We start from the raw sequence: 13,054 nt of genomic DNA, 5'->3' as shown, positions 1-13,054 counted from the left end.
ATGCAACATACGACTATGATAACCGTCGCAATTATTGGTGCCACAGACACCAAGCTTATCCGATTTATTACAATTGTCAGCAGCATGACCCTCACACAGGCAGAGTTCACACAATTTATTCTGCTGGACAACTTTTTTTCGGTCAACAACATCCATCTTCTTAAATGTGGGACAACGGAAAATAGGATGTTTATCCTCGCAACTTTTAATAGGACAAGCACTATTCCACTTGGAAGTTTTGTCCTTTCCAGCCCATCCATTCTCATTGTCACTGCGGCCAGACACTTGCGCGGCGGCAGCTCTGTCACGATTTCTCTTGCCGGCGCTAGTGTCATAGGACATATCACCGGCCAACATGGCACCCCTGGTCCTCTCCAGCAGATCTACAATCTTCTGGATGTTTGGTTGGTTCATGCTACCTAGCTCCATCATAATTTTGTCTCTCAAATTTTCAGGGCACTTGTCTTTAAAAATATGAATAAGAGTTAGGTGATTGTAATCCTTAGCTGCAGAACCAACGATTGTTTCTACCTCCTGCATCATGCTCTTGAAGGTAGCAATTGCGCTAACCACGTCCACAGGTTTATCCACAGGTTTCATCTTGTTCAGCTTAGTTAAAATCCTCATGAACCGGCGAGTGTTTGATAAAAACATCTGATCAAGAAACGCCCATTGTTCATTATGATCTCTAATCGCTGACACTTGCTTGCGTAGTTCCGGGTTGGTTATCACCTTCTCCATACACAACATCAGACTTAACCTCTGGTCAGCAAATCCATAACCAGAGCATAGATCTTTAAAGACCTGTTTAAAGTTTGGGTAATCCGTGTCAGTACCGTCGAACGACGGCAACAAACTGTTGTCCCAGCGCCCATACTGCGGGTTGGAACTCCGAATGTCCATGGCAGACATACTTCTGGAGAGAATGGCAGGTGTCCCACTCTCATCCAAATTAGATGAACGACGTTCCATCTCTCTAAGCCTTCGGTACATATCACGTACTTCTTGGCGCAACTCCATGGAAATTTTAAGCACTCCCATGTCCATCTTCACCTTCTCAATGACGTCGAGGTTCCTGGCGACAGTGCTTGACCTCGCGTCGTCTGAATCATTGTCAAGCCAGTACAGAATTTTTGTACACTGCTCCAACGACGCATAAACTTTATCTGCAACAGTTTTCTGCTCACTAGCTTCATCCAAATCACGCTTGAACTCGCGCAGCTCACTAGTATCCACGGCAGGTTTTAGACTTTTTATTAGGTCAGATTGGTCCTTGACCTCACTAAAAATGTCACGAATTGATTTTAAATTCACATTTTCACATGAACTAAAACTTTGGCAGGCTTTTAGATTTTCATAAAACACTTTTATCTGTTCGTCAAACACCTCTAGCCTTTCATTGCCAATAGCGATAGCTCGCTCAATTTTCTGCTTTTTAGTGAGCACCATATTGATTCACTAGGTAATTATTTCACAGAAAAATTGTCAATGTTTTTTTTTCATCAATACACTATATGCTATTGATTTATTGAAGAATGCTAATGCCTATTCTTCAGATTCTTTGAAGAATGCTAATGCCTATTCTTCAGAACCATTTGAAATTGCTTGTGCAGCGCCTTCAACCATCAGGTTATTTGAAATTCGCTTGTGCAGCTCCTTCAAACTCCATTCATTTGAAATTGCTTGTGCAGCTCCTTCAAACATCAGGCTATTGAAATTTGCTAACGCCTAAACTTCAAGTCCTTTGAAATTGTCTCAACCATGACACTTTGGTTGAGCTTGACTTCCGAATTAGCGGGAAGTTCACGAGATCAGTTGGCGAACATACAAACCCCCAATACCAGGAACCATCAAGTTTCAACAGCAGGTTTGAATATAGATTTATTGATGAAATTATTTCAAAGACCTGAAATTACAATATCAATTAGTTCATAATTCCAGTTATTTATAACCACGTAATCTTATTTGCTTTTTAAAAATCATTTTTCTCTACGGTAAAAATCTTTGGAAACTTTGGCTTTAAAGGAAAATTATTTGGTTTAATAAATCATTGTTAAATGCAACAATAAGGCACATAAAAATTACTAAAACATATATTAATCATAATTAAGTATCATGCTTAGCTGGCTAAAGCCTTTTTAAAACTACATATAATCGTCCTATACACCATTCTTCCTTATAAAATTAACAAATTCTACCTGAAGCTCTTATGGTTTCAAATCCCTGATATACTAGGGTCGTTCACACACTATGAGACCAATGATAGGCCCAATTTTGTTCTCCGAATCTTCACACACTCATGTCTCATTCAAAAGTGAAAAACGTGGGCGCATATAAACAATCCATGCTGCGTCACTTTATGAAGGGAAAGTCAAAAAAGACGACATTTGCGCTTAATTCTAGGATTAATGATAAGGAATTAATTTTGCACTTGATAAACACAAAGCTTCCTCGAAAAGAGGTTAAGACAAATGTACAATATTACAAGTTGGGCATCTCTATAATCAAATCCTAAAAATGAAAGTTTGTCCAATCACCATTTAATGTATCCTGTAATTTCTCAACTTTGCAATAAATTTATGTACAGTTTTGTTCTTCTGTTCTGCTGGCTGGAATCTATGAATCATACTAGTATACTTCATTTAACATTATCTGTGTTGTATAAACGCCTTATTCATATTAAAATGCGCTAACTCAGTTCAAATTTGTAAAATATTTTTGGAGTGAACGGCAAAACAACAAAATAAAATAATATTTGCTTGTAGCTGATATGAAAATAGGAATTATAGAGAATGTACTTTATTATTGTGAGAGGTTAGCTGCTCTTTAGACAGGTATGTTGAAAATGTCAGCTATTACTTAAGACTACAAAAGCTTTAAATTATTTGCAGTTCACGGTAAAATAATTCTGGGATAGTATATGTACAAAAATACTCCAAAAGAACTGTAAAGGCTGCAATCGGCTAAACATATATACTAGGTTCGCATAATATGTCAACCGACAAAAGAAAGCCTACATATAATCTGGAATAGCTTTTGCTCCAAAACGAACAGTTATCTCGCAGGGCTCATAAATGCGCAAAAAAGACTTATTTTCCGCATGTTTGATTTAGTCAAGCTTTCCCTGTGGATCATTGGCTATTTCAGTGTATTTATTATTATTCTTTTTTTTCATGATGTGCGGGCATATCATGTACGTTCAGCAGTTTGGCAGCTAGAAGCATTTTTTAAAGGTTAATAGATTTGTAGAGATAATCGATCCTAGTAACATTTGTCGTAAAATGCACCATATCCAAAAATTCAATATTATCAATTTTAGTACTAAATTACAATTTTCTGTTCATTAAGCACAATATATTTTGTAAATTGTTGCTGCGCTTCTTATAAAAATAATTGTCTTTGTGTACTTGTGTAAATAGACAAACAAGCAATCAGTTGATTAATAAAAGGCCTGAAAAACATACAGAGAAAAAAGTATTTTAGCTAATACAGTTAAAATGAAAGACGGACAGACAAACAACTTATTATACAAGATATTTTATTTATAATGCAGACAAAATGACAGACGGACAAACAGACAGCTTATTCAACAATATTACCCAGTTCACAAATAACAAAGGTTGATTAATTTTTTTCTGTAGGTGAACCTAAACAAGTACAACCAACAAATACCTTTATAAAATTGGTCAACCTAAAGCCTCTGTAATTCGACCTAAAATTTCCAAAGGTCGACCTATGTCTTTCGTTAACTCTTACATTTTTATTGAACTAATTAAACTCAGAAAAAATGGAATGCATAATATCAGCAGTTTATAAACAAGTTGTACTATAATGGGATATTTTGTTTAGACAGACGGACAGACAGACAGCTTATTCAACAATTTGCTTCACATATTTATTGAATAATTAAACGCAGAAATAATGGAATGCATAATATCAGCAGTTTATAAACAATATATATAAATATTCTAAGGTATTGAAACGGGAGCAGCTAACAGTGCCTATAAATAGTGTCATACAATACAAATGACCAATGATAGACCACAATATTTATGTATATTTTACCATTTGTCAATAAATTGTATGCTTGCCTATTATTGGTCTTTTGTTTTGCATGACGTCATTTTTTGTAGGCACTATAAGCTCCTTCATTAAAACGCAATTATGTTATTGAATGATTTGAGATTGCAACCGTAGGAATCTAAATAATATAATTTTTCTAATTATTGTAAGTGAATATTTTCTTTTGTAAGTTAGTTACGTATACTCATTATAAGTTTGATTTTGATACTCGTGTTTACCTGCTGATTAGATCAAAGGCCTAAACAACCTTTATCTTTTACATATTTTGGAAGCAGGCCAGTATACATTGTAATTGACAAACCGTTAAATATATACTGGTCTATCATTGGTCATTGGAGTTTTATAACGTCATTTTATATAAGGCAATATCAACTGGTTCTAAATTTTGATAAAAATTAAAAAGTTCAGTCTAGTTACTACCTACAGCATTAAGACATAATTTTCAATATTTTTATTCAATGGAGCATCTCAATATTTCAATGACTGCTTTAAAAGGCTGTGGTATGATAAGAGCTACTCTGTAAATTTAGCAGTAAAAATTGTAAGTCTAAATGATTTGTTCATTTTTAAGCTTTGCTTTTAAAAGGGAAGCTTTTCTGTGATTAGGATCAGTCCGTCCGTCCGTCACGGTTAGCTCTTTTCCTTAATTTAGGCATTTCAGAATTATCCTATCGATTTCAAACTTTGCATGGTGATTCTTGTAGTAGTTAGGTACTATTTAGAATCGTAGCAACTCTACAGTCATTACCAAAATTTCTTTATGTCCTATTACAACAAGGTACAATGTTATAAGCGAAGCATATCTATAATTAGGTCCTAAAAATGTAAGTATGTCCTTAAATAGTATTATGTATTTATGCAGTTTTGCAACAAATTTATCTTCAATTTTGTTTATACTTATGCAATAATAATCTCCTTATTCAGTTCTGACACTATACAAGTGTTAATGTTCGTTTGTCCTTAAATTTCAGAGCTTTTATGGATGTTGTCATCCTTGTATCATAATTACAACGCAATAATACTATTAAATGATTTAAAATTGTCTACGTAGGAGTTTTAATAATGTCAATTGACCACAAATACTAATCTTTATAATTCATAACAACTACTTAATATCAGAAAAAGGAATAATAAAACCGAAGTAAAAAAAAGTAACAATTTCTTAAAAATTTTTGGTAACTAATAAAAAGTATACGCTTCCTAAGAATCAGCATGCACAGTTTTAATCGATTGGACAATTCTAGCATGCCTAAATTAACGAAAAGGACAAATTGTTACATGAAAATAGCTAACCGTTACGGACGGACGGACCGGCCCTAACTATAGAAAAGCTTCGCTTTTAATAATTTTCGCTGTTTCAAAAAATATTTCATGCTATTGTGTAGAAACTTATTGTTTGTGGTCATATTAAGTTTTAATTATGCAATTAATATGAATATAATTATAACTGACCTTATATATTTAAGCAATTTGCATGATAATGGTAAATTATTCTTAAAATTCGTACAATTTAATCTTATTTAAAGTTTTTCAGTACATGTTCAAGTAAGGAATTTAAAAAAATCTATTCCTGAAAATTTAAGATAATTTGGAAATTAGATAATTTAAATTTCAATGAGCTAAAATATTTATAAAAGTATGTTACATTTGATGATTTACTAAAAAATAATTGATAGAATAAAAAAAAATGCCTCAACATTTAATGATTTTCTAATTTTAAGGGATAAGACAATGAAAGATAAATTGAGAGGAATGAGAAACTGTCCAAATTTTGTATAACTTTAGCGGAACAAGTTCCAATTACGTCATATTTTTCTTTCCCGAAAAAGAGAAGGGGGAAAGAAAAAAAGGGAAGGGGGGAAGAAAAAAGAGATGGGAGAAAAGGGGGTTTTCCCCATCTCTTTTGAAGAGATTTTCTTCCCCCCCTCCCTTTTTCGGGAAAGAAAAATATGACGTAATTGGAACTTGTTCCGCTAAAGTTATACAAAATTGGGACAGTTTCTCATTCCTCATAAATTGATATACAAACCTTCCCCCATTATGATATAAAAAATGTTCTTACTATGTTGATTAAAATAATTGGAGGTGAAGTTTGAACACTGAAACTGTATGATTTTGGATGTTAGTATAATTGACAGTCGAGCGTCCCCGTCTTCCCTGAAGTATTACCTGATATCTATAAATATAGAAATGTTAAAGCTACTTCTTTGTCAAAATACTTCATTTCTTTCAATTGTCCTTTTAGTTAAATCTAAATGTTCTTTTTCTCTTTGACAATGAATTATTTTTTAAATACCTAGTATTCTTTCATATCTTTTTCTTTATTTGCAGTAACTTAAATCAGAGTACAAATAAATCTATTGTAAGTACTGCAAAAGTTTGGTAGGGTTTAATTGTGTTAACTCCAATTAGGTAAAGTTTAACTCTGCAAATTGTTAGGGAAAAGGGTACAAATTTAATAAAGAAAAATACTTTTGCAGTACAAAATGTACCTGGTACATTTTAAAATCAAATCTTTGTTATAGCAATTTAAACAGTTTTCTGCGGAGCGGAAAATGAAAAACTATAGAATAAAATAATTTTTGTTTGGACCTATAAGTAAAAAAATTATGATTATTTTTCTATATTTTCCGTGGACAATTTCTTTAAAAGCATACAATACATGTGTTTTAGCACTGTGTGTCAACAACTGGTTTTATACAGTTGAAGTGGAAACTTATCACACAACTTTATTTAATTTGTTTTCTCTTTCTAAGGTTTTATGAAAATGTGTCTCTATCAGTCAATATTAGAAGAAATCTTACTCTCATAGAATATTTGAAATCTGAAATTTGGTGCATTATAGATTTGGTATTAGACTTTAGTTTTTAGACTAATCAGGAACATGATTTGAATATTAGACAAAAGAAAAAATTTAAAATCAAATTTAGATTCTAACATTAACGATCTTTATTGATCAATTAATAATCAAGTAAGTATTATGATCCATCAAGAAATTAATAAAATTAACATATTAACATATATGAAATAGACTTTCTTGGAAGCGTTTAAAGAGTTACTACGCTTTTAAATGTACCTCATGTTAAATGGCGGATGTAATGGATCAAATTCAAAACAGGCAAGTGTGTACTTTTAATAGTCAGAGAAGTAGAAAAAAACTCTACAAGAGACCATAGTCAGGGTTCTAAAGGGATAAGACAATGACCGATAAATTGATACATAAAATTACCTCTTCTGTAGATTAAAATTATTTGTTGAAACTTAATGAATCAACCAATCAAAATTTACTAAAGTCCCCAACGAATAAGAAAACGTTTTTATAAAACTTTGGGGACTAGTGTAATAAACAACCTATTGTCCCCTCTCTCTGGGACATAGTGCAATATGCAAAATTCAGAATGTGTTTTTATTCCTAGGTCAACCATAATTTCATTACACTTTTTCTTTCTTTAGAAGAAAAGCTTCTCCATAATTTCTGATGTTTGTTGGTGTGTTTGTTCATCTACCAGAGCTGGATCTTTAAATAATTTTAGTGGTGAGCAAGATCGGGGTGAGCCAACTTTCCACTAATGAGAGCACAGCATTTTATGAAATGCCTCGCTGTGATTGGCTGAAATTTATATTAAGGGATAAGATAATGAACGATAAGTTAGTGTACAACCCAACACAATTTAATTCACCTTCTACAGATATTGTACAACTCAATCATTATTTTAAAAGTTTTGAAACCAACTAGTAAAATGTCGTGTCGATTCTATACATGTTTTTATGGATTTTTTTGGCTGCTGTTAGAGATAGTGTTCTGAAATTTCCTAAAATCATTCCACTGACTAATACATATCTACTGTTTTACTACTCCTGGTCATTTTTTTTCTTGTTCTATCCTAATCTCATTACCCTTTCTTTTATTTGTTGAATGTGCATATTCTCTTTGACTATTTTTATAGTCATAATTTTGTAAAAAATTATTTTACTTAAAATTTAGTTTGTCAGCAATCACATGTAATGGATTATTACTTAGATGTTATACCGGATTTTCATGTTCTCTAACAAAGTGAAACTTGCAGTGCGCTAAAATAAGGACATACCCATCTACCTCCTTAACCCATCCTCTCCCCTCCTACTGGATGAAAGAACTGATAAATTAATAAGGTGCATATTAGCAATCTAAATTGACGACAAATTTTCCCATATAAAAAAATCCACGTATTATATGTATATCCATTATGTTACTTCAAACTTAGTTTGTCAGTAATCCCATACATACAGCATGACCCTCAAAAAAGTATTTTTAAGCATCTGCAGCCCTTATTTCTCAATGAATTAAAAAAAATGCATATGTCCTTGTTCTCCATAGTATTCCACATAAGTAGATATAAAAATATTTTTTTTACCTCCATTAACACCGGAGGTTTTTAGAGCTAAAGTTTTGAAAAAGTGACTGAGAAAAAGAATTTTTTTTTGTTTCTCTTATTTTTTGGATGGTTATATTATGTTTTTCTGGCAACTGAATAGTGAGACACAAAGAAAAACAAGTTACCTAATTATTTCTTTTTTATTCCACCAAAAAATATAAATTTTTAATGGCAAAAAATACTACTGAATGAATTGATAATTTGCAAATTTTAGGTTATTTATTAACCCTTATTTGAGAAAAGGATTAATTATGACAGTTGCTCCGCCTACTTTTCTGACATCTCAATAATTTAATAGGGGGTTAATTAAGCTTTTTAGACAAAAAAAATCATTATGTTTTAATTTTATTTTCTTCATAACTTTTTTGTTATTAAAGTTAGGATTGTGAAACAAAAACAATTTTCCTGCTATATTCATAAAGATTTATTTGGTTTTTTAATCTTAAAAAATTTTGCCTAATAAGTAAGTTTTTCAAAATATCATTAAACTAAAAAGACTCAAAAAATATGTGTAAAAAAATGCTTTTTACTCAAACACTAAATTTTTTATTTCATTTTGTATAAAGTTTCTGCTAGTAACAAAAATAAAAGGATTTCTACCTTAATTTTGCTAAAAAAGTCGTTTCATGTTAAAAGTTACTTTTTCCTCAGTCACTTTTTCAAAACTTTAGCTCTAAAAATCTCCGGTGTTAATGGAGGTAAAAAAAATATTTTTATATCTACTTATGTGGAATACTATGGAGAACAAGGACATATGCATTTTTTTTATAATTCATTGAGAAATAAGGGCTGCAGATGCTTAAAAATACTTTTTTGAGGGTCATGCTGTAGTTATTTAAACATTGTTGTCGATGAAGCTAAAATTAAGTAAAATGAACTATTTAATTAGGGAGGGAGGGGACATTTAGCTGTTTATTACACTAGTCCCCAAAATTTATAAAAAAGGTTTTCTTAATCGTTAGCTTTACAACTTTTGGGACTTTAAAAGAATTTTACTTGGTTGGTTCATTAAGTTGAGTGTCCAAATGTTTCAACCAGTCTGGTTAAAATATTAAATATTTAGTTATAGAGTAGCTATGCTTGTGAAATGATGACAAGTCTGGTTAAAATATTAAATGTATCTTTATGCTACATACCTCATAGGGCCCCTTAAAACTGCAGTTTTTTAAATTCAAACAGCGATTTTAACCGTCCTAGTAATTATTAGCAGGAAAGAAGGTTATTTTGAACGGCAAATTTTCTGGTACCCAAAGTGTTATAATTCGTTGGCATATATTGGGAACTTGATTTGGTTGTACAAACCTTCAGTGTCCAAACTTTTCCACAAATGATTTAAGCTACAGATATGGTAAGTGAGTTTATCATAATTGGGAATATACATCATAAAAATGTAATATCTAGCTAATTATCATCTACAATACAAAATAGAACGCTGTCTGTCTGTCTCTCTAAAACTTAAGATCTCGGTAACCGCTAAACCTATTGGGTTCTTCAGGAAATATAACTACTGGACCTTTTTAGTGGTTTTAGGCTATTTTCTTAAATACAAAAATATTCCTAACTTTTTAAAAGTACCTAATGTATTTATTTTTTTGTACCTAATTTATTTTTTTCAATGACCTCTTGTGGCTAAGACCCTAAAGGCTAGGGACAAAGCCGCTAGTATGATCATAAAGTATCCGCGCTACTAAATAATATACAGACTTTTTACATAGTCAAAACATACTATAACCTCCCATCTCGAAGAAAACATTGTAATCGTGTCGTACGCTCGCTTATTTCTCTCATAAGCCTTTCACGAATATTTATAGTATCAGAGTATTCAATTTTATAATTCCAAACAAATATGTGATAACCAAAAAGGTTTTAAATTTGATTGTTTCTTACATTAAGGAATTTAACAAGGCAAAGTTTTTTAAGATTTTGCAATTTTTCAAAGGATAATAATTGAGATGTTATTCAGTAAAAAAATAGGAAATAGAAAAGTTAACAACTAATTCAAGTGTTTAGTTCAAAGTCTTGTCTGTTGTTGAACCCTGAATTATGTTGCATAAATTCTAATTATACAGAATACCCTAATTATAAAGTAGCTGTACTGTTTAAAAAGTTGAATGGTGAACATAGATCAATCCAAATATTTCTTTGGTAAAAGAAAGTTTGTCTTAAAAATTTGGTGTAATAAAAATTAGAATAAGTTAAGTACGACTCCATTATAATACAAAAAGGCTTGGCTGATTTTGGACGTAATCATCTTTTTTTATTTATTAAGTGTATTATATTACACTAAATACTTGATATTCAACCATAGTAACTAACGGCTACTTCCCTAGAGACAAGGGAACTCGAAGGAATTTTAATCTAATTTTTAAATAAAAAGAAATTGAAAACACTTTTTAAAGGTGGGGATCTCTTTTCAAGAGAGCGATTCCATGGCACACAGGTAGATAGACATTCTGTTACTTTTATTTAAAGAATAAACTTTTCATAGTTGTCTAACAGTTTTTTTTCAGAATTGACAACCCTATCCCTTTAGTATGATAAGTTGAAGATAGCACAAACCAAAGCGAATTTAGTCTCATGCACAGTGAAGCTGGCTTTCTATACAACTATCATAGTGTCCATACAAAGTATAGAATTTAGTATCATACAGCTTTCAATACAACTATCATAGTGTCCATACAAAGTATAGAATTTAGTATCATACTCTGTATAGAGCAAGCTATCATAGTGTCCATACAAAGTATAGAATTTAGTATCATACTCTGTACAGAGCTAGCGTTCAATACAACTATCATAGTGTCCATACAAATTTGAGAATTTAGTATCATACTCTGTAGAGCTTGCTTTCAATACAACTATCATAGTGTCCCTTCAAAGTATAGAATTTAGTATCATACTCTGTAGAGTTAGCTTTCAATACAACTATCATAGTGTCCATACAAAGTATAGAATTTAGTATCATACTCTGTATAGAGCTAGCTTTCAATACAACTATCATGGTGTTCATACAAAGTATATAATTTAGTATCATACTCTGTAGAGCTAGCTTTCAATACAACTATCATAGTGTCCATACAAAGTATAGAATTTAGTATCATACTCTGTAGAGTTAGCTTTCAATACAACTATCATAGTGTCCATACAGGGTATAGAATTTAGTATCATACTCTGTAGAGCTAGCTTTCAATACAACTATCATAGTGTCCATACAAAGTATAGAATTTAGTATCATACTCTGTAGAGTTAGCTTTCAATACAACTATCATAGTGTTCATACAAAGTGTATAATTTAGTATCATACTCTGTAGAGTTAGCTTTCAATACAACTATCATAGTGTCCATACAAAGTATAGAATTTAGTATCATACTCTGTAGAGTTAGCTTTCAATACAACTATCATAGTGTTCATACAAAGTATAGAATTTAGTATCATACTCTGTAGAGTTAGCTTTCAATACTATCATAGTGTCCATACAAAGTATAGAATTTAGTATTATAATTTATAGAGCTAGCTGGACTGAAGTGTTTTATCAAGCCGTTTTATCTTACCTAACATACTACTTTATCATGTAGCAACGTATGAACTCCTTTATTTATGACCAAATCCATATGTCCCTAACCATACATAGAAAGAATTATAATATGAACGCATCTTCAAATATATTTATACCTAGTATCTGCCTACATGTCATGGATTTTGTGCGAAGCCTCTCTTTAGATAACAGTATCTCAAACTTACACAATCACGATTAAACCAAAATTTTTGTAATTTTCTAATCCAGTATGGCTTCGAAAGAGATTTATATCCGCTGGATTAGAACCGGTTCTCAGTCATAAAGATAAACTATGTTTAGCATCGTATTAAAGACAATTTTCCACGAATATTAAGATAAAAAACCATAAATTAATATCTGCCGAAGGCTGTCTATAATACGATGCGATAAATAACTATTATACATTTGAAATATATGGATTTGATTGTAACCAGTTATGTCATTTAAAAAAATATGCATTTACTTACATATTCCACTATTATGGATTGTTTGTGTCTTGTTAAGTATGGCTCGCTTTGCGATTATGTATGTCAAATGCGCCTTTTATATTGTCTGCCCTATATATATGTGTAATGGTCAGAACCGCTTTATGTGCTCTTTAGCTGCAATCCTTTTATAAAAGTAACAAGATCTATGTCAGTGTGTATGTTTGTCTGTCTGATCTCGCTAACTGCTGAACTGATAAGGTTCTCCTTTACAATGTAGCTTTTCAGAGGTCCTAGAAAGGTTTATAACTATTTTGGGGGAGGGCACCACACTCTCAAGAAGAATCGCCCCTAGAAATAAAATACCAAAAATTATTTTAAAGTGCCACTAGAGGCCTCTAGGGGCGATAATAATAAAAATATTTAAAAAAAATTTCAATTCAAATCTTGTATGTAAACTTTATTTTGTATGAAAAAATATTTACATTGCTTATTTGAAAACTTAAAAAAACGTAAAGAATGAGTTCATTCTTGAAAAATTAAATAAAAAGGGTATTAAATATTCTGGCTTATGCCA

This window comes from Acartia tonsa, chromosome 3 (genome assembly GCF_053477335.1).
Source record: "Acartia tonsa isolate MP-2025a chromosome 3, ASM5347733v1, whole genome shotgun sequence".
NCBI classification, from domain to species: domain Eukaryota; kingdom Metazoa; phylum Arthropoda; class Copepoda; order Calanoida; family Acartiidae; genus Acartia; species Acartia tonsa.
This window is presented reverse-complemented; position numbering follows the sequence as displayed.